This window comes from Hippopotamus amphibius, chromosome 2 (assembly GCF_030028045.1).
Source record: "Hippopotamus amphibius kiboko isolate mHipAmp2 chromosome 2, mHipAmp2.hap2, whole genome shotgun sequence".
Classification (NCBI taxonomy): domain Eukaryota; kingdom Metazoa; phylum Chordata; class Mammalia; order Artiodactyla; family Hippopotamidae; genus Hippopotamus; species Hippopotamus amphibius.
In genome coordinates this window covers 207179494-207201068 of record NC_080187.1, presented here as the reverse complement: position 1 = coordinate 207201068, position 21575 = coordinate 207179494, and the positions used below count along the sequence as shown (strand labels likewise).

Genomic DNA, 21575 nt, shown 5'->3' with positions numbered 1-21575 from the left:
GGATAGTCAATTGCTCTCATCCAATGTGAATCATTCCTGCACACCCCAGGTTCCAAAGGGGAAACCAGACTGTTGCCCTCACCCCAGCTTCTGAATGAATGCAATTTCCTCCAATTAGCCAGCTCTGCTCGGGGTGGGGGATCAGAGCAATTAGTAAAGCAGACTTGGCTGAGACCCTCCCCAAAACGTCCTGTAGTCAGTAATAAATAGCATTTCCTTTATTTGTCAGTTGGTTTGTGAATTTACGCACCTGCCTTTTTCCTTGAAAGAGTTTTAGGATGGGCAATTAATTTGAGACTAATTAAAAGCCCTTTTCTGAGAGTTTGGACACCTTGAGCCTCAGCTCAGTAACCTTGGACATGTTGCTTTACCTTGCTAGGCCTCAGTGTCCTCATCTGTAAGGTGAGAGTCACATCAGTCCTGTCTGCTATTGGATATGAGTAGCCAACTTGGTGATGGAGGTGAGGCCACATCCTCAGCTGTCCTCTCCCACCAGAGCTCTTCCTGCCAAGGGCTTTAGGGAGGATGTTGGGATACCTTTGTGAAAACAGAGCCTCTGAGGGCTGAGAGTTGTCTCAGGCTCAACATAAACACGAGGAGTACTGAACCACCCCTCGGAGCCCAGTGGCATGCCTGATCCGTCCAGGTGGTTCCCACCCCCTGAGGCCACAAGAATATGGGGCAGAAACAAGCCCACCTGGCACTCAGAGTGTGCTAGCCCTCACTTTCTCCTTCCTTCCCAGGACACTGGATATTTTCTCTGCCAAGAACCTGGGGGGCTGCTGGGGTATGGAAAGGCTAATCAGATGCCCATCCAGCCTTCTAAGAGCTTGTGCCCAATAACAGTCATATTCACATTAGCAGCAAGCACTTCCTGAGTCCTTGCCACATGCTTCATCTCTGTTCCTCACAAGAGCCCTACAGAGGTGCACTTTCACATCCCTCAAGTTGAGAATGAGGAGCTGAGGTTCAGATAGAATAAGTGACTTTCCCATGATCACAAAGCCATTAGTGGTGGGAGCCACCACAACTCTCATATATTAGATGATAGACTTAGATTGATGGGTCACCATGGAACCACACAAATCTAGGTTCAAATCGTGGCCTCCAAATCCACACTGTACCGACTGGCAAGTCACTTATCCTGCCTAAGTATGAATTTCCTCATCTGTTAAGGAGACTTAGCCATGAGTGAGAAACTTCAAATGGAAAATTCATGGCTCAGTGCCTGGAACACAATAGATGCCCAGTAAAATGGCAGTGATTATTGGTGAACTATGAGAGTTTGGGGGAACATTGCTTCCCTCAAGCCTAGAACTCCCGTCCAAGTCCAAGGACAGTGTCAGCATGAGTTACACCCAGGGATTCCCGATGCCATAGAGCCATAAACATGCACAGTTGCTTTTCCAGGCAGGTCCACCCAAGCACCTGTGGATCGCCCTCAATGGTCAGTCTCACGATGCGCTGTGGGGTGGACATACCTGTCAGTGTTTGGGGAAATGAACATAGGGATGGAAGTAAGAAGAGAGTCTGGGCATTTTACATGTTAGCTTGGCAGCAGCAATGGAATCACTTGGGGTATGCATTGGTAGACTACATTACGGCTTCTGAGTGGGAGAAAAGAACCCTGGGCTGAACGGCAGAAACCAAGTTCCTACCTCTGGTTCTTCTAACTTTTGGCGCTTCCGTTTCTCATCCCTAAAATGGGAATGAAATTCTCTATCCAACAGAAACAATGGGGGGGTGGGAGCCAATCATTTAAATGGGAGCGCTGGAAATTGGGCGTGGTGTTGGTTCAGCACCTCGGACAGTTCCGTGGGCTTCTGCTCCGGGGTTGCGCTCGCCCTATTAGAACCCGGGGTCCTCACCCAGTCAGAGCACCAGCGTGAACAGGGGTAGGAGAAAGCAGAGTGAGCGTCACATGACGGGGGGGCTCAAGCTGGCAGAGTCCTGGGAGTGTCAAAGTGAGGGATGATTCAGGAAGTGAGGGGAGAGTATCTGAATTGTGGTTGAGGGGACCGAGTGGAGCTATCCATCCACTTGGAAGTTGGGGTCCCATCACTCTCCACGGCTTCTCATTACCCACCAAATAAAGCTTACACCCCAGTCCTTTGTAACCTGCCCTTAAAACTAGTTAGTCCACCCTAACCTCATTTCCTGCTCCCTGCCGCAAACCTGTGCTGTGACCAGACACGTTCACTTTTTCCCCAAACACAGTGCCTGCTTTGGGCCTCTGCCTGTGCCACTTCTCGAGCTTTTCCCTCTTCCTAGAATGCCCTCCCCACTGTCCTCATCTCAGTCTGTGAAGATCCTTCTCGGTCTTTCAGGCTAAAATCAAACGCTGCTTCTTCCATGAAGTGTTCCCTGAATATTCCTCACTTTAGAATCAGCCCTTCTAACTCCTCTGCTCCCATAGCACATGGCTCAGAGTCTGTCTCCCTCCAACCCTGCACCTCCTACTGCCTCCCCCCTCCTCCTGCCTACCATGTGAATATCTGGCTCAGTACACTTTGAAATGAACAAAAATCTTGGGAAGAGCAATGAATGCCCTTAGCAGAAGTTTCCAGAACTGACCTTTATAGCAGAGAAATTCATGGCATTTCTGAAGGGGCCTTGCCAGCAGGGCTGGAGCTTACATCTACCCATTAGCTTCTCTGCACGTCAGATAAACAGGCAGCTGCAGTGGGACTGGAGCAGCTGCGCCCCAACATCATCTCCAAGCTCTTTGGGTAAATGGTATGAGTTTCTACTTTATACAATACTGTATAGTATTGTAACTCAGAGACTCTAGAGCCAGATTCCCTGCCTTCAAATACCAGCTTTGCTGCTTATTAGTTGTGTGACCTTGGGCAAGATATAACCTTTCTGTGACTCTGTTTTCTCATATGTGAAAGGGTAATCATAACAAAGTCCAATGAATTATTGGGCTGATTAAATTAATCCATACATAAAAAAATTAGTAGACTACCTGGTATATTAGTCATCGTTCAACAGCTATTATTATCATTATTGTTGTGGGTGCTGCCACTGCTTTTGTTGGTGTTGTTATTTACCCCAAGGGGGCCCCCACCTGAAGAGGCCGACTGGTCCTGGCCTGAGTCCCCTGTTTGGGGGTACAGGTGAAAATAGGGGTGAGGGGAAGAGGGCAGAGTCAGTTGAAACTTCCTCCTGGCTGGGAGCTGCAGGGTTCCCAAGGGCTGCCCCAGAACCAAGAATAGACTTTCCCATCACAGGGGGCAGAAGGCCAGTTTCTCAGCCCCTCCCCGCCCCTCTGCTGACCAGCTCTCCTTAATTAAGGCCTCACCTAGGTGGCCAGCCTGATGAAGGCTCCTCCGCTGCTCTAAAACTAATTGCTGCCACCTTGGTGCCTGTAGTGAACAGCCTGTGAGGTCACTGCCAGAGCTACAAAGACCTGATTTCCCAGACCTCCTCCTCGCATTGAGCCCGTGCGGCTGGGAGATAAGGGGCCCTCTGGCCATTCCTCAGCACAGATGCTCCCTTTCAGCTCTGGCTATAAAGGGGATGGGGAGTGTGGGAGGTGGAGGAGGGGGGCCTGGTGTCCCCTCCCATGGGATTCAGGGCCTATATTTCTCCCCTGGATGACAGAATTTCTATTACCTTAAAGGGCTCATCTATTTATGCTGCAATTTTTTGAAGCCATGTCTGACGTTATTGAACCTTGCATGTTGGCGAGGGGAACAGGCACTCCGTCACCCAAATGAACAAACTTGTTTCCCCATTTTTCTCCCCTTTCTCCTTGCTGTCAGTAGGTCATATGCAAACCTCGGCTGCTCAGGCCGGTACAGGCAGGAGGGGGATGAGAGTTACAAAAATCCAGATCAGTGGAGCAGTGACTGAATCTTCCTCTGAGGTTTCCTGTGTCCTTTAAAGACGTCACCCTCCCCCAGGACACACACACACCCCTACCAGCTGGGAAAAGCACGTGTCTGCCTCTTGTGTGGCTCTTGAGCTGGAACTAGAGAGACGGGGCAGCTGCAGGGCCAGAGAGAATGTAGACTGAAAATCAGAGCCAGGTGACATGTGTATACTGTGTGTGCATTTCCTGTCCTAATTGTTTTGTTCTTCCTCAAACTGAGGTCTGCAGACTATTAGCCCTACACCTAGAAAACCAGCTTCTCATCCCCTGCCTCCCCACTGTTGACTAGCTTCCTAATTATTACAATAAAAGGTTTTCCTGGATGCTGTGCTGGGGAGGAGGAATTCACCATCTAGCTGCCATGCCCATGTGAGCAGAGGAGCACAGGTAGTGCAAAAGAGCACAAATGATCCAAAAATATAAACACATACACACACATAGTCCAGCACTCAAATCCCAGCTCTGTCATCATCTGCTGAATGGCCTTGGTCCGCTTACTTATGCTTCTCAAGCCTTAGTTCTTCATCTATAATACAGGGGAAATAATGGCACTACATTCCAGTGTTATTCTTTGGATTGAATTAGATAAAATATGCACAGTGCTTAGGAAGAAGCCTGGCATGTACTGAATGTTCAATAAATGATTGTCAAGATTCCTTATGTCTACTGGAGGTAAAGGGTATGGACTTTGGGGTCAGGCAGGCCTGGGTTGGAATCCCAAATCTTCCGCTCAGTAGCGGTGTGACCTTAGGGGACATACTCAGCCTCATTGAGCCTTAGTTCCCCATCTGTTAAATGGGTTAATATTGCCTGCCCTTCCTGGTCTGTGTGAGCACAAAATGGGAATTACCCTTTACAGTGGCAGAGTTGGAAGAACGCTCAGTGCTTCCCTAGTGCACCCTCTCATTTTACAAAGGAGGCAGCTGAGGTCCAGACAGGGAAAGTGAGTTATCTCAGGTCACACAGCAAATCATTGGCAGAACTGGGACATGAAGCAAGTGACATAGCTCCCAATCCAGTGCTTTTTCCACCTTCACCTCCATCTCATCCCACAGCAGAAACCTGATTTTTCCCAGGGTAGAGAGGGATGCGGGTGTCACCAGAGTGTTAAATCATGTTGGCAATTAATCCACAAAGCAAAATAGAGAAAATTGGTTTTATGTCACAAAGGCTGAGTTCAGCCTTACCCCCTCTGGGACTCCATGGTTTGCGGCTTTATGAGGGAAAACTGCTGACTCTTCTGTTCTAAATAATGAACGGTCCCCATGTCACACCACCCTCTCCCGGCCATGCTCCTCACATCTTCATCACTGCCCTCATTACTGTGGTCTGGAGCTGGGGCTCGGGTCTCGGGCCTGGTGCCTGCAGCTCTCTCTGTGCAGCAGAAGAAGCTGTCAGGGCAGGTCAGAGGCATCCGTGTCTTAAACACTCCCAGTTTTCCTTTAGTCCAAGTCTTTGGCAGTGATGGGGTTTCTTCCCCTGCCGACTCCCAGTCCCGGCCACCCTGCAGACCCTAGAGGGTGGGGCGGGGCCACAAGCCAGAGGAGCTTCCCTGAAAGGTCTGGAGGAAGTAGGTGCCGAGTGGGGGTGATAGTGGCCCACGTTTGGAGCACTGAGGAACTGTGGCGGGCCCTGGGCCAGGCGCTCTGTTTTTTCCGTACGTTATTTTACTTAATCCTCACAGCAACCCTGTAGGTAGGGGCTGTTAGGATCCCCACTTTGCAGATGAGGAAACTGAGGCTCAGAGAGCTGCAGTAACCTTCCCCAGTAGGTCAGCGGTCACCAGGAGCTGAGCCTATAGTTGTTTGAATCCAGTGCCTACACTTTGAGCTGCAAACAAAAGTTGTCTGCAGAGGAAAGGGCTGTGGATCTGTGGTAAATAATCAGCTTTGACACGCTCTCAGACCTTTTCCCAGGAAAGGGGACAGCCCCAGCCACTTTATTTCTCAGTTGGAACCTAGTGACTTCTTGCCCTTTGTCTTCAAGGGGAGGTGGCTGGGACCCTCCGTCTCCCTCCCTTACTGCGGGGCATCACTTTACAGTTTACCCAGCTAGCTGTCTCACACCTAAGCGTGTTAGTCCTCACGGCTCTCCTGTGAGAAAAGCAGGGCGAGTATTGTTAGCTGTATCTCCCAGAGGAGCAAACTGCAGTTCAGGGAGACCTATGAGGACCTCGAGCTCCGCCTAGAACCCAGGGCTTATGGCTCCAAGGCCAAGCTCGCCTCAGGGCAGCTGTGGGGGAGGGGAGGTCAGTGCTGAGCAGAGGCCAGCCCGGAGTCAGACCTGGGCTCCAACCCTGGCTCCGCTGTCTACTCGCTGTTTGACTTTACCCAAGTCCCTTCACCTCTCTGTGCCTTAACTTCATCTTCCGCAAAATGAGGCACAAACCCTGCTCCCTGTATCCTCGGTCTGGGGTAAAGCTGAGATGAGACACATTGTTGGGAGGGCTGGAAGCAGTGCCAGGTGTGTGCACCCAGAGGTATGAGGGACAGCAGACTAACTCCACCAACAAGGTCTGGAACAAAGAAGGAGCCCACTCCCCTCCTGCTACCCCAGCCTTGAAGCTCCAAAGCCCCACCCAGCCTGGCCCCTCCCCAGCCATCTTCCAGCTTAGTCATTAGCACCAATAATCCCATCTGCAGGAGTAATTACAGACCCCAGGAGGGGAAGGGATTCCTGCCAGAAGATGTGATTATGTCTGGAAAATGAAGAATGTTGCAGAAAAAGGTCATGAATAAATTACTTTAAGGTGCGGCTGAAAGACTAACAATGGGAGTAAATGGGGGAAAAAAATCTCAAAAGTTCTCTCCAAAAATACTGCTAAGTAATTGTTCTCCAGTCTCTTAAAAGTTCTGAGGAGGCGTGTTAATTCCCCGAGACAGGCTCGGGGGAGCGGGGCGGGTTCCCCAGCCTTTCAGCACAGATAGCCCAGGTGAGTGGAATGGAGGGAAATGCAAAGGAAAGAGTGAGAAGCAGAGCAGACTTGGCCCTGGTGCTGAACTCAGCAGGCAAGAGGGAGTCACTGCAGTCCTGAGCAGGGCCGTGACAGGATGCTGCCCACTTGCCCTCCGCACCTTGCGTGGGAGACGGTGACATCACAGTCTAGGGACCCAGCATGCAGTAGGTGTCCGGCAGGTGCGGGTTCCCATCACTCCCCATGGTTCTGCAGCAGAGGCTGCTGGCAGAGTGGGAAGAGCATGGGCTTTGAGTCAGGGAACCTGAGTTTGAATCTCAGCCCTGCCTGACCGCTCCTCTCGAGCCTCACCCTGCTTATCTTATCTCACATGTGGAGTACCTCGCAGGATGGTGTGAGGATGAAACAGGGCAAGCGCTACCAAAGTGTTACAGAATGGGTAAATCGTAAGTTTCTTTTCTCCCACCTGCAGTGGGCTTGGCCTTGTGTTCAGCCACATGTAATAATCAAAATACCTAAAGCATTCATAGCAATTCCTCTGAGCCAGGCACTGTTCTAAGAGCATTACGTGTATTCATTTATTTAATCGTCACCCCAACGCTCAGAAGAAAGTACTATTATAATTCCCATTTTTGCAGTTAGGGAAACTGAGACAGAAATGTTAATAACTTGCACAACGTTTATTAATTCTACCTGAATAATGCTGAAAAAAAGAAGTTGCCCAAGTGTCAGAGCCAGGACCCTGTAGTCAAGCTCCAGAGCCCACTGGCTTCATGCAGCCGTCTGCCACTGACCTGCCTCTTCTATGGGCAAACCCAGAGTGATCCTCCCTGCCCCTCACTAGGATGAAACCTGAACCACGGCCACAGGGGTGCTCCAGCCACGAGAGCTGAATTAGGAAGTGGTGTCAAACTATAGGGCAACTAGGCATCTGTCAGGGAGCTGAGGGGAAGTGTCAGTTTCTCAGGTGGTGGTGTGGGTGAAGCACCCAGTCATCACCATGACACCTAACTGTATCACGGTTCTTCCACTACAAAATGCTCTCACATCCATCACCTCAGGTGTTCCCACAGCCCTCTGAGGCTAGATGTCACTGTTGCCATTTTACAGACGAGGACACAGTCACGGTGAGGTTACACAACTCTGAGCATCTCAGCCCTCCCCACTCTCAAACCGGAGGCTGAGCCACTCCGCAGGCACATGCTGCCAGAACGAAACCCCTCCTGCCCCATCTCCCTCCAGGGCCTTGCTCGCCTCTTTTCCCTCTGGCCTACAGCCCCAGACAGGCTCTGCCCTAGACTGGAAGCCACCTCATGCCTTCCTGCCGGGAGGTCTGAACTAAGCTCCCTTCAAACCTGCCCCCACTGAGGCCTCAAGTTCTTAAATGGGGAGCACATCCTAGGCCCATATTATGTGTAGTGATGCATTCTATGAGAACTTGGCTTAGACACCTCCAGGGCCCAGAAAAATCCAGAGGAAACCAGCTTTATAAAGACGTGTATAATTTATAGAGTTGTGGGATGGGAAGGATGGACAGCACAGACAGTGCAGGCAGCCTTTCCCGCCTCCGTTTCTTTTTGTTCCCCAGTAAAAGCCTCTCAGGTTTCAAATTCTGGCCTTTCTTTGCATTCATTCTACAACTTTTTTTTAATGATTCCGCAATTGATAAACCATTGGATTTGCCTGAGTCTGGACTCTCACCCTCTCTCAAACAGAAAAGAGTGGCCCAGCCTCCTGCCTTCAGGGCAAAGGGTTCCTAAAATAAGCTGGAACACGGAGTCCCTTGCCTGTCCTCGGGGGTCTGCCTTTGTCTTTTGTAAAACGTTTTATTGAAATATAGTTGATTTACAATGTTACGATAATTTCTGCTGTACAGCAAAGTGACTCAATTATACATATATATTCACTTTCATATTCTTTTCCATTATGATTTCACAGAGTATTGAATATAGTTCCCTGTGCTATACAGTAGGACCTTGTTGTTTATCCATCCTATATATACTAGTTTGCATCTGCTAATCCCAAACTCCCAATACTTCCCTCCCCCACCTCCCTTCCCCTTGGCAACCACAAGTCTGTTCTCTATGTCTGTGAGTCTGTTTCTGTTTCATGGATATGTTCGGGTTTCATATTTTAGATTCCACATGTAAGTGATATCTTATGGTATTTGTCTTTCTCTTTCTGACTTCGCTTAATATGATAATCTCTAGGTCCATCCATGTTGCTGCAAATGGCATTATTTCATTCTTTCTAAAGACTGAGTAGTATTCCACTGCATATATATACCACATCTTCTTTATCCATTCATCTGTCGATGGACATTTAGGTTGTTTCCACATCTTGGCTGTTGTAAATAGTGCTGCTGTGAACATAGGGGTGCGTGTATCTTTTCGAATTATATTTTTGTCTGGGTATATGCCTAGGAGTGGAATTACTGGATCATATGGCAACTCTATTTTTAGCTTTTTGAGGAACTTCCATACTGTTTTCCATAGTGGCTGCACCAATTTACATTCCCACCAATAGTGTAAGAGAGTCCCCTTTCTCCACACCCTCTCCAGCATATATTATTTGTAAACTTTTCTAAAAAAAATTTGTTTATTTATTGGCTGCTTTGGGTCTTCGTTGCTGCGCGTGGGCTTTCTCTAGTTGCAGAGAGCGGGGGCTTTCTCTTCTTTGCTGGTGCATGGGCTTCTCATTGCAGTGGCTTCTCCTGTTGAGGAGCACAGGCTCTAGGTGCATGGGCTTCAGTAGCTGTGGCACATGGGCTCAATAGTTGTGGCTCGCGGGCTCTAGAGGGCAGGCTCAGCAGTTGTGGCATACGGCCTCAGTTGCTCCATGGCATGTGGGATCTTCCTGGCCCAGGGATCGAACCTGTGTCCCCTGCATTGGAAGACAGACTTCCAACCACTGCACCACCAGGGAAGCCCCTGTAAACTTTTTGGTGATGGCCATTCTGACTGGTGTGAGGCGGTACCTCATTGTAGTTTTGCTTTGCATTTCTCTAATAATTAACAATGATGAGCATCTTTTCACATGCCTATTAGCCATCTGTATGTTTTCTTTGGAGAAATGTCTATGTAGGTCTTCTGTCTATTTTTCAATTGCGTTGTTTGTTTTTTTGTTGTTGAGTTGTATGAGCTGCTTGCATATTTTGGAAATTAAGCCTTTATCTGTCACATCATTTGCAAATATTTCTCCCATAGGTTGTCTTTTCATTTTGTTTATGGTTTCCTTTGCTGTGCAAAAGCTTATAAGCTTGATTAGGTCCCATTTGTTTTGTTTTGTTTTGCTTTCATTTCTATCGCCTTGGGAGACTGACCTAAGGAAACGTTGGTACGATTTATGTCAGAGATGTTTTGCCTATGTTCTCTTCTAAGAGTTTTATGGTGTCTTGGCTTATTTAAGTCTTTAAGCCATTTTGAATCTATTTTTGTGTATGGTGTGAGGTGTGTTCTGACTTCATTGATTCACATGTGGCGGTCCAACTTTTCCAACACCACTTGAAGAGACTGTCTTTTCCCCATTGTATATTTTTACCTACTTTGTCAAAAATTAATTGTCCATAGATGTATGGGTTTATTTCTGGGCTCTGTTTTCTGTTCCATTGATCCGTATGTCTGTTTTTGTGCCAATACCACACTTTTGATTACTGTAGCTTAGTAGTATTGTCTGAAGTCTGGGAGGGATATGCCTCCTGCTTTGTTCTTTTTCCTCAGGATTGCTTTGGCAATTCTGGGTCTTTTATGGTCCCATATAAATTTTAGGATTATTTGTTATAGTTCTCTGAAAAATGTCATGAGTAATTTAATAGCAATAGCATTAAATCTGTAGATTGCTTTGGGTAGTATGGCCATTTGAACAATATTAATTCTTCCAATCCAAGAGCATAGGATATCTTTCCATCTCTTTGAATCATCTTCAATTTCCTTTATTAATGTTTTGTAGTTCTCAGAATATAAGTCTTTTACCTCCTTGGTGAGGTTTATTCCTAAGTATGTTTTTATATGATTTTAAAAGGGATTGTTTGTTTACATCCTCTTTCTGATATTTCATTGTTAGTGTAAAGAAATGCAACTGATTTCTGTACGTTAATCTTATATCCTGCTACCTCACTGAATTCGTGTATCAGTTCTAGTGGTTTTTGTGTGGAGTCTTTAGGGATTTCTGTATATAGAAAAATATGGACTGCTTCACGAATTTGCATGCCATCCTTGTTCAGGGGCCATGCTAATCTTCTCTGTATCGTTCCAGTTTTAGTATATGTGCCGAAGCAAGCATCTGTCTTTGTGTTTAGGGTAAAGTTTGAAGCCTTCCTGGCTGGGCCAGTCTGACCTTCAAGCTCCTGTCCCACTGATACCGTTCAGCCTTGGTGCTCCGGAAAATCCACATGGATTGCCTTACTCTGGAGACCCACCCACCCTGCCACGTACAGCGTCACCTCTATGCCTTTGTTCAGTCTGTTCTTTCCCTGGAATGCCCTTGCTGTCTATCCTCCTGGCCGAATTCTGCCTCAGCTCAGTTGCCATCTCCTTATAAAGGCTCGTGCTTTCTTCCTATGGGACACAAGCTTTCCATAGGACTGGCACACCCACTCTGGTGGCATACTGTGGATGATTCTGTCCTCTCTACTAGACAGAAAGCTGCTGGAGGATAGGTCTGTCTAATTCATCCCTTTCCCCCATCCTTCCAGTCTCCTAACCCCAGTCTACTCCCAGGCCTGCACAGAGAATGACCAGTAAATATCATTGAATAAATTCCCAGGTCCTTTAGAGGTATCCCCTAAGTCATGAATGTGCCACATTTTGCTTGGACCTAGTAAACACCCCCCATCGACCCCTGCAGGACCCTCTGTCCCCCACAATCTGGTTCCCACTTGGGACATTATCACTGTCAATCTAGTCAGCCTCTGGCTCTGCAGGTCACTGCCCCAGGCCCACACCTCCCAGCCACCACCCCAGGGGAGCTGGGTTCTGCAATACAGTACACATGTGCCCCATATATCCAAGCCCACAACATGGACCCAGCATGTCCATGCCACGCACACCACGCTCAAAGCCACTGTGATCAAATCCCCCTTGAGGCTGTATGACCAGGATCAGCCCAAATGTCTGACATGCAGATGTTAAGCTTACCCCACAGCTGTTACACCACTGACATAGAACACACTCACACCAAAGTCACATGCTGCATAGACCGTGCACGGTGGGAGGTGGGGGGGAGGGGGGTAGCCTATAAAATGCCATTCAAACCAAGACACTGGGAGAAGCCAAAATCCTATCCCTTACCTGCTCTTCCACACAGCCAAAGCATTTGTACATCTGGTATACATAGGGCTCACAAGTATTATTCACATGACATACATCAGGAGTGTGTACCACCGCCTGTACACACACACACACACACACACAGGCTCACCAAAAACAGCCTGCAGAACATCTGGAAGTAGGGAGGCAGCCCACCCGCACCCCTCCCATGCTACGGTCTCATCTTTGCTGCTGCCCCTCTATGCTCTACCCACACACTCCTCTAAATGCTCATAAAGACCCTTCCCGCATGGGATTTCCCAGCAGTTTAGAGCCACTGTTTTTTGGCACTTTTTAAAACCACTAGGGAAATCATGAAACCTAATGCAGAGCGCTTGGGGACATGTGCTGTCAGTGTTTGCCTAGGAAGTCCCGATGATTCCGGCCCAGACTTTGCAGGGAAGGCTTGTTCTGTCCACTGAGGGAGTAGGTCCCAGAAGGCCTGCGAGAGATGTCCTGATCCTCTGTGGCCAGAATCATCCCCACCCCCACCTCCAGTCCCTCAGGAAGTGCAAGAGCGCTTAATAAGGCTCAGAGGGAAGTGAAGCCGGGAGCGGAGAAGTGAAACTGTCATAGGAAGCTCCGTTCTCTTAACTAAGAGCTGAGGCCAGCCTGTGTGTGCCATGCGCGAGCATCCCCAGGCATCCTCGGCACCAGCAGTAGCATGGCCACCATCACCATCACTGTAACCAGCTTTCTCTCTTTCAGAGGGTGTGTATTATTTGATGGGTGTTCGCACAATCCCCAGTCTGACTCTTGCTCCCACTACCTGTTCTTCCATCTTAGCTTTATTCCTTCAAGCCTTCAAGGCTTTGGACTTCAGGGGCCTCCTAACATAAGATACAAATGCCCCCTATTAGCTGTTCCTGCCTCCACTGTCGGCACACATTTAACAACAAATGTGTAGAAAAGCACCTAGTACAGGGCCTGGCATATCATAGGTGCTCAGGACATTGGGGTCCCTGTGACTGCTGCCCTGTCTGCAGTCAAGGCAGCCAGATCTAGAGGAAAGAGACGGGCTGTGGAGTCGGTGGGCCCCTTTCCCACACTGTGACTCAGGGCAAGTTGACCCCTCCAGCATCGGTTTGGCCTCTCTCTAGGATGGTTCTCTCTCTGGGAAGGTGATTCCTTCCCTGTAGGGCTGTTATAAGAACAAAAGGAAACAAGGGACAAAAAGTGCCTGGCACAGACTGGCACCGGTTGGGGGGGCGGTTAAAAATCTGAGTCTCCTCCCTCCTGTCTCCAGCACTGGGGATGCGTCAGTCTATCCTAAGTCAAGAGTCAGTCCTTGTACTACCCAAAGCAATTTACAGATTTAATGCAATCCCGATCAGATTACCAATGGCATTTTTCACAGAACTAGAGCAAGAAATCTTACGATTTGTATGGAAACGCAAAAGACCCCGAATAGCCAAAGCAATCTTGAGAAGGAAAAATGGAGTTGGTGGAATCAGGCTTCCTGACTTCAAACTATACTACAAGGCCATAGTGATCAAGACAGTATGGTACTGGCACAAAAATAGAAAGGAAGATCAATGGAACAGAATAGAGAACTCAGAAGTAAGCCCAAACACATATGGGCACCTTATCTTTGACAAAGGAGGCACGAGTATACAATGGAAAAAAGACAGCCTCTTCAATAAGTGGTGCTGGGAAAATTGGACAGCAACATGTAAAAGAATGAAATTAGAACACTTCCTAACACCATACACAAAAATAAACTCCAAATGGATTAAAGACCTACATATAAGGCCAGACACTATCAAACTCCTAGAGGAAAACATAGGCAGAACACTCTTTGACATACATCAAAGCAACATCCTTTTTGACCCACCTCCTAGAATCATGGAAATAAAATCAAGAATAAACGAATGGGACCTCATGAAACTTAAAAGCTTTTGCACAGCAAAAGAAACCATAAACAAGACTAAAAGGCAACCCTCAGAATGGGAAAAAATAATTGCCTATGAAACAACGGACAAAGGATTAACCTCCAAAATATACAAGCAGCTCATGCAGCTTCATACCAAAAAAGCAAATAACCCAATCCACAAATGGGCAGAAGACCTAAATAGACATTTCTCCAAAGAAGACATACAGATGGCCAACAAACACATGAAAAGATGCTCAACATCACTCATCATCAGAGAAATGCAAGTCAAAGCCACAATGAGGTATCACCTCACACCAATCAGAATGGCCATCATCACAAAGTCTGGAAACAACAAATGTTGGAGAGGGTGTGGAGAAAAGGGAACTCTCCTGCACTGTTGGTGGGACTGTAAGTTGGTACAGCCACTATGGAAAACAATTTGGAGGTTCCTTAAAAAACTACAAATAGAACTACCATATGATCCAGTAATCCCACTCCTGGGCATATACCCAAAGAAAACCATAATCCCAAAAGAAACTTGTACCATAATGTTTATTGCAGCACTCTTTACAATAGCCAGGACATGGAAGCAACCTAAATGCCCATCAACAAATGAATGGATACAGAAGATGTGGCATATATATACAATGGAATATTACTCAGCTATAAAAAGGGATGAGATGGAGCTATATGTAATGAGGTGGATAGAACTACAATCTGTCATACAGAGTGAAGTAAGTCAGAAAGAGAAAGACAAATATTGTATGCTAACTCACATATACGGAATCTAAAAATGGTACTGATGAACTCAGTGACAAGAACAGGGAAGCAGATACAGGGAATGGACTGGAGAACTCGAGGTATGGGAGGGGGCGGGGGGTGAAGGGGAAACTGAGAAGAAGCGGGAGAGTAGTACAGACATATATATACTACCAACTGTAAAATAGTCAGTGGGAAGTTGTTGTATAACAAAGGGAGTCCAACTCGAGGATGGAAGATGCCTTAGAGGACTGGGGCAGGGAGGGTGGGGGGGACTTGAGGGGGGGGCGTCAAGGAAGGGAGGGAATATGGGGATATGTGTATAAAAACAGTTGATTGAACCTGGTGTACCCCCCAAAAAAATAAAAAACAAACAAAAAAAAAAAAAAAAAAAAAAAGAGTCAGTCCTGTCTGTTGGGGTGAAGGGACATGGACAACAGTAAGGACCAGAGTCTTGCCCGTACCTGCTCCCCCTTTTCCAGGGACTACCCACTATGCATGTACCCTGTATGCAAGAACGTTTCCAGGGATTTTAGACTTGAGAGCCTCCTGATAAGATACAAATACCTCTCGAGAGTGTTCAGTAAGCCCTTATTAGCTTGTGATGCCTTCTTGGAGCTTGGGGGAGGGAATGATTGGAAAAGAGGAAAGGGCTACAGATAGGACAAGGGCATCAACAGAGAGGAGAAAAGAAACTTGGTTTTACCAGCTAAGTCTCCAGGAGGACCCCAGGTCCTGTAGCCAGTAAGTGAACATGCCCTGAACTTGACCTCAAATATCCTTTTTTGGCCACACTCACTGTGTCTCAGGTCTTCCTGAAATGTCTTGGTATCTGTTTGGGAATATGAGGAGGTGTCTGTGCTCCTCTAGAGAGACCTCTTGAGGGGTCAGAGTTATATAGCATATTTGTGCAAATTAGAAAATAAAATACCCCTTTCTTAAGACATTCTACTGACATCTGCCAAAAACTGATGTAATATATACACAAGCTATAGTGCCTGCCAATGAGTGGCACCTCTAGAGTTGTGCAGTGCACAACCTGCACAACTGTACAGAGCATCTTCACGTCACTGACAGCCTACTCATGTTGAACAGACATAGGGTTTCCAGGCCTAACCTTTAGCCCTTCTCCATCCATCCCCCAGGGGGACCAGACAGAATGACTCACCTGCATAGGCCCTGGGCATTACCCCCTTGGCTCAGGGCAGCAGGGATGGGGATGGGTGTGACAAGTGGCCTCCATCCCTCTCTCCCTCTCATCTCTCTGGCCCTCTGCTCCTCATACCTTATGCAGAGTTTCTCTTCCCCAACATGCATCCACTGTCAGTTGCTGCTTTATCAGTGACACACTAATTAGGTCCAGTGAGGTTTGCTCTGCATTGGAGAGGCCTCTGTGGCTGGCATTCAGTCCAAGCTGTTCTCTCTTTGCCTTGTGGACTATGTGTCACTCTTTCTCCCTGGAAAATCAGAAATGAGGCTCCCCACCTAGGAGTCCCACTGCCCAAGCCCTTGGAGCTGGGAGTGGGAGTGACCAAGAAGGGTGGGCGGTGCAGCAGCCCAGGGCTGGCACTCTGTTTGGCAAACAGCAGACGCTTGCCTGTCAAGGGGCTCTGTAAACAGTGAAGCACATTCCACATGAGTGCTTCTGGCATTGATGTGACATTGGACACCCAAATCAGCCTGCACTGGTGGCCCTGAAACTCTAGGAATAGCAGGGGAGAGAGGGGAACAGGAGCAACTAGAGGACTGACTAGGGAGGCCACTGCAGAGCATCTGGAAGTAGGGAGGGGCCTAGCCTGAGCCCTCTCGTGCCACAAACTCACCCCACCGCCTCCGCTAGAGGGTAAACTCCATGAGAGTAGAGACAAGCCCTGTTATGCTCATTGAGTATCCCCTGGCCTAGCACAGTGTCAGACACATAGTAGTGCTTCAAAAACATTTCCTGAATGACTAAATTAATTCAATCCATGTGCACTGAGCCCTGACTGTGGTCAAGGCACCCTGCTAGGCCAGGGCCACAGGGCTGAGGAAAACAGACCCAGTCCTTACCCTCATGGAACTTACAATGTAGTGAATGAGAGCTGATTTTGTTTTAATTCATCACAATTGTGATACGTGCCACAAATGAGCAGGGAACAGGGAAATGTGCTTTGGAAGTGGAAGGGCAGGGAGAAAGTTAAAGAAGGTGGGAGCTGAAGGGGGCCTCAGGTCACACCTAGTCTAGTGTGATGGTTGGTGAGGCACATGGCCTGTGCTAGATGCTCAACAGGCATTTGTGGATTGAATGGGTGAACGAATGAGGCCAGGTCACCGTGAGCCAGCGCCTTTGCCTCACTTAAACTCACGTACTCTGGCCCAAGCTCCAGGGCCCTTTCTTGCCTGAACCATTCCTACTCCTCCAGCAAGAAGACAAGGGGACCAGGCCGACTTCCCTGGTTGTCTGTCCCAGAGTCCTCTCTGCTGAGTTCCCGCGGGCCTGCGGAGCCTGAATCTAGAGAACCCATTCTGCTCCGTTTACACTGCCCCCTACCGACAGAACATATTTAAGGGGACCCTGAGACAAACTTGCACAACTGCCTACCCCTTTCGTGTGAGGGAGGGTCAAGCACTTTCCATCCTCCTCCTCCTTTCACTCCAAAAAATACTCAATAACCTCCTGCCCACTGCAAGAGAAACGGATCGTCAACACAAGGAGCCCGGCTCTTGATTCATTTTCCCAAACAGGGCCAAACTACAGAGCAGCATATTGCAGGGGAGGCAATTCAATAAACAGCATTGGAAACAAATTTAATAGGACATGTAAGTCATTATCCACTGGGGTCTGGGGCTGTGCTGCCACATTGTACAAGGAGGCAAGTGGAAGGCGGAGGGGAGATTTGCATCTCTTTAGTGGGACCAGCTGCGGGGTTCCGTTCCGCCAGCAGCTCTTTCAGATCAAGTTCAAGGTGTTAATAGCCTATGCTTCATCTATAATCAACAGGCCTTTGAATGGGAGGAAGAGTTCACATCCATCCTCTGTTCACAGAATGAAGACACTGAGCAGGACTGGCAGGCTTCCCTCAGCAGAAGCTGGAACCTCGGGGACCTGCCCCTGTGAGGCGGAGGGCTCCCTTTCCTGGGCTGGGGGGTGTGGGCTGTGCAGGTGAGATGGGGATAGATAACTATATAAAATCGCCCAGACGTCAACTTCCAGGTGTTGAGAAAGGGCCAATGTGTCTGGGCCTTGGCAGGTGGCCCTTCCTCAAGGTCAGGGCCATGTCCTCTGGATGCTCTGTGCTTAGGTGGTGTGTGTGCTTTCGATATGAGTGAGCAGGGCAGCACAGGCTATCCCAGAGTTTCACCACATCTGGGCTCTTTGCATCTTGTGCTGCAATGGAAGCCAGGAGATTCGAGTTCCAAACCCATCTCTGCCTGGCATTGGCTGTGTGACCTTGGGCAAGTCACTTTCCCTCTCTTGGCCTCAGTTTCCTCACGTGTAAAACAAGGCAGCCAAACCAAGTGATTCCCAATGTCCTTTCCAGCTCTGGCACAGGGAGCTGTTGTCCCCCCACTGATAGAAACAGGTATGTAATGAGTCCCAGGCTGCGCATTAGCAGAATAGGTGGCTACGCAGCTGGTGTGAATTTTAGAGGCCCACGAGTGCTCCCCACCTTGGGCCTGCATTCCCACCATTCCTCACTCCTTCGGGTTAAGACCCCTACTGCAGGCAAGAAGATGCTCAGAGAGTCAGAGCTAAAGGGTCCTTAGAGATGATCCAGCCAGTGATTTCCAGCTAGACACCTGCAGAGGCTGCAGCAAGTTGCCAGGAGCAGTTTTGAACATTTCAGAAAGCCTACAGGCAGTCTTTCATTACCTGTGACAAAGCTCACTGAAACACCGAGGTTTTCCTTCTGCTGTTAATTACCATGAAATTAACTCTGTGTGATCTCCCAGCTTAGCGCGTGCTAATCAGAAGCCCTGATTTGTTCTAGGAGACATCATAGGAATTTCTAGGTCATGGTTGGTGGACAAGATGCTGCCAGCAGCATCACATGGCATGTGGTCACTGGCCAAATTGCACCTGTTTAATACGTGCCTGGCCTTGGACACCGGCACACACTGACAGCAGTGTCTCAAATTGAGAGAGCTTTGTAGAGGGAGGATACTAAGAAGGGTTCTCGGTGGTGAAAAGTTGGGGAGATTCATTGATTTCAACAGCTGCATATAATTGATGAGGACACCAAAGCCTGTATGTTACCTAGTGTGAACATGAGTCAATCAGAAGAGAAGGCTATTTTCCAGCAGTAAGGTGTGTAGAAATTCTGGATGGAGATCTTGGGGAAGAGCTTCAATAAGGGGCCTGAGGGTACCCCTGGCTGGGGGAGTGAGCAGAGGTGCTAGGCTATGTGAAATGCCAAATACAAACTCCCCAACTTCCCTGGGTTCTCATCCTGTTCTTTCTTCTAGAATGTGACAGATGTGGATTCAGGACTGGTCTGGGCCAGGCACTGGGCTGGACAGAAGGAGGTAGATAAGACACAGTTCCTGGACCTGCCTCTCTGGGCGCACTCTACTTTCAGTCTCCTTCTCATGAAGGCGATGAATTTGATTATCTCTAAGATCCTTTTCAGTTTGGAGGGTCTTGACTTCCTGAGTGGATACACTCGAGGCCAATAGGGTAATTTTCTGACTGTACTTCTGATCCTCAGTCTGGTCGGGCAGTGTTTGGGCAGGGGGTGGCAGGTTGGGGCATGGAACCATAGACCAGGGTCTGGCCTGGCTTTCTCTTTGCATAAGAGCCCCAGGGAGACCCAGAGTTGGTGTCACAGCATGGGACGCGTCCTTAGACCAGACAACATTCTGCTGCCTGTGTGATGGGAACCACAGAACCCCCGCCCACCAGGGCCCCTCGTTCATTTGTCCAACAGTATTTATAGACGACCTCCACTCTGTGCCAGGTACTGACTAGGGATACTGGGGCAATCAAGACAGATAAGAGCCCTTTTCTCATGAAACTTCTAGTCTAACTGGGAGAGACAGACAGTAAATAAGTGGACAAATAAACACATCTAGATGCAAGCATCAGTGTGCCTGTGTGGATGCTGCCTGGGAGTTGCCCAAGGGCAAAAACCAGGTCACAGGCTCCTCACAGGGCCGGCTCAGAGTTGGCCCCCACTCAGCAAACATTTGTTGAATTGCCTGGCATGAGAGAGGAAGCATATGGAAAGTGCCCGGTCCTTCCGGTTCTGTCCACTGTAGAAGCCAGCGTGTACACACAAACATCTCATTTCAATTAAACAACATTTATTGAGGGCCCATTATGTACCAGCAGGGTCCCAAGCCCATAGAATCTAAACAAGAGTAAAATCAGATCCCTGGCTCCCTGAGCTCACAGCCCAGGGCAGAGGCAGAAACGAGAGCTCACCAGGACCCCCAGTGTGCTAGGATGGTGGTGGCTGTGTGTACACCCAGTTCCCACCAGGGCAGGACAGGTGGGACTGCGGAAGGAACACACCAGGAGGGAAGGATGAGGCAGGAGTCACAGGTTTATACCCAAATTCACACAGGTGGATAAACAGATGCCCCAGACACACACACACACACACACACACACACACACACACACACACACATACACACTTTCACAAGTGTGTACACTGACTTCCTGAGCAAATGTAGACATAGATACTGACCCCTGTAGGCTTGGGTACCACATAGGCCATCCTAATTAAGGCCTGTTAGTGGTGCCTCAAACTGGGGAGATATGTGGGTGAGACAATGACCTGTGGTGGGGGCGTTGGCACCTGGGTACCCTGGGAATCACCAGACCTGGGCTGGGGAAGCCTTGAGGAGGGCAGAGCTGTTAGTCTAAACCTGAGAAGTTAGGCTGATTATTGGCTTGCTGTGCATGTCCATCAACAGAGACAGCCAATCAGCTACACACCAGGCCTGACCTGCAGATCAGAGGCCAGAGGTAGGGAATTTGACAAAAAAACTTTTGTCACGATTAGTACTTGTCCTTATTGAGAAGTTTGAACCTGGTTGAGTCAGGACAGCAAGGTGGAGTAGGGGGAGCTGTACGAGGCTCACATTCCTTCAGGGAGGAACTGTGTACTTTAGAAACTGCCTACTTCCCCATCTGGATGTTTTGCCATCAAGAACTAACGAATGAAAAGTGTTTGAAACACCCAGCTCCTGGCTCATGGTAGCCCCTCAGTGAGTGGTCATTCCATCCCCCAAGACCATGGTAAAAGTTCTGGCCTGTTCGGCTGTGATGAGGGGAACCAGGGAGACAGCCTGGAGGAGGTGGCAGCAAGGTGAATCTGGGCCCACACCCCCTACCCCCAGCCCTGTGAACTCCAGCCCTCCTCTCCTGCACAGGGGCCGGCATTTGTTCATCAAGTGAGAGATGGATCCCTCCTCCAGAGCCGACTTCGGCTGAAATCTTGGAGGGTTTTGTGTATTCTTTTCATAAGCGATACTGTTTCTTTGTCATAATGATAGCTTTTATAGTGGTTTCTACCTGCCAGGCACTGTTCTGTCTGCTTCATCTGTAATAATTAATTTAATCCTGTTAACAATCCTATGAAGTAAGGATACTATTATTCCCATTTGACAGATAGAGGAACTGAGACCCCAAAGGGTTTAGGAAATTGTGTGAGGTCACACAGTGAGTAAGTAGTGGAAGCAGGATAGCACTAGAGTCCATTCTCTAACGGCTGGGCTCTGCCACCTTTCTCGAAAGATCTGGTTCTTCCTCCTTTGCCCTCGCTGATACACCATGGGGCCCTGGATAAATCCCTGCCCTTCTCTGTCTCCACTTCCTTCTCTGGGAAGCTGAAGTCCTTTTGCCTGGTGGCCTCCCAG

At 48.5% G+C, this 21575-nt stretch overlaps 1 protein-coding gene and 1 non-coding gene across 2 annotated transcripts in view; one reads left to right on the top strand and one right to left on the bottom strand.

The window, feature by feature from the left end:
* The window catches only part of MEGF11 (multiple EGF like domains 11), a 353514-nt gene that overhangs the window by 296443 nt on the left and 35496 nt on the right, over window positions 1–21575 (top strand). The window lies entirely within an intron of this gene.
* LOC130847202 (U6 spliceosomal RNA) lies at window positions 10969–11072 on the bottom strand. Its single transcript, XR_009051993.1, has one exon. It is a non-coding gene; the product is annotated as a U6 spliceosomal RNA (small nuclear RNA).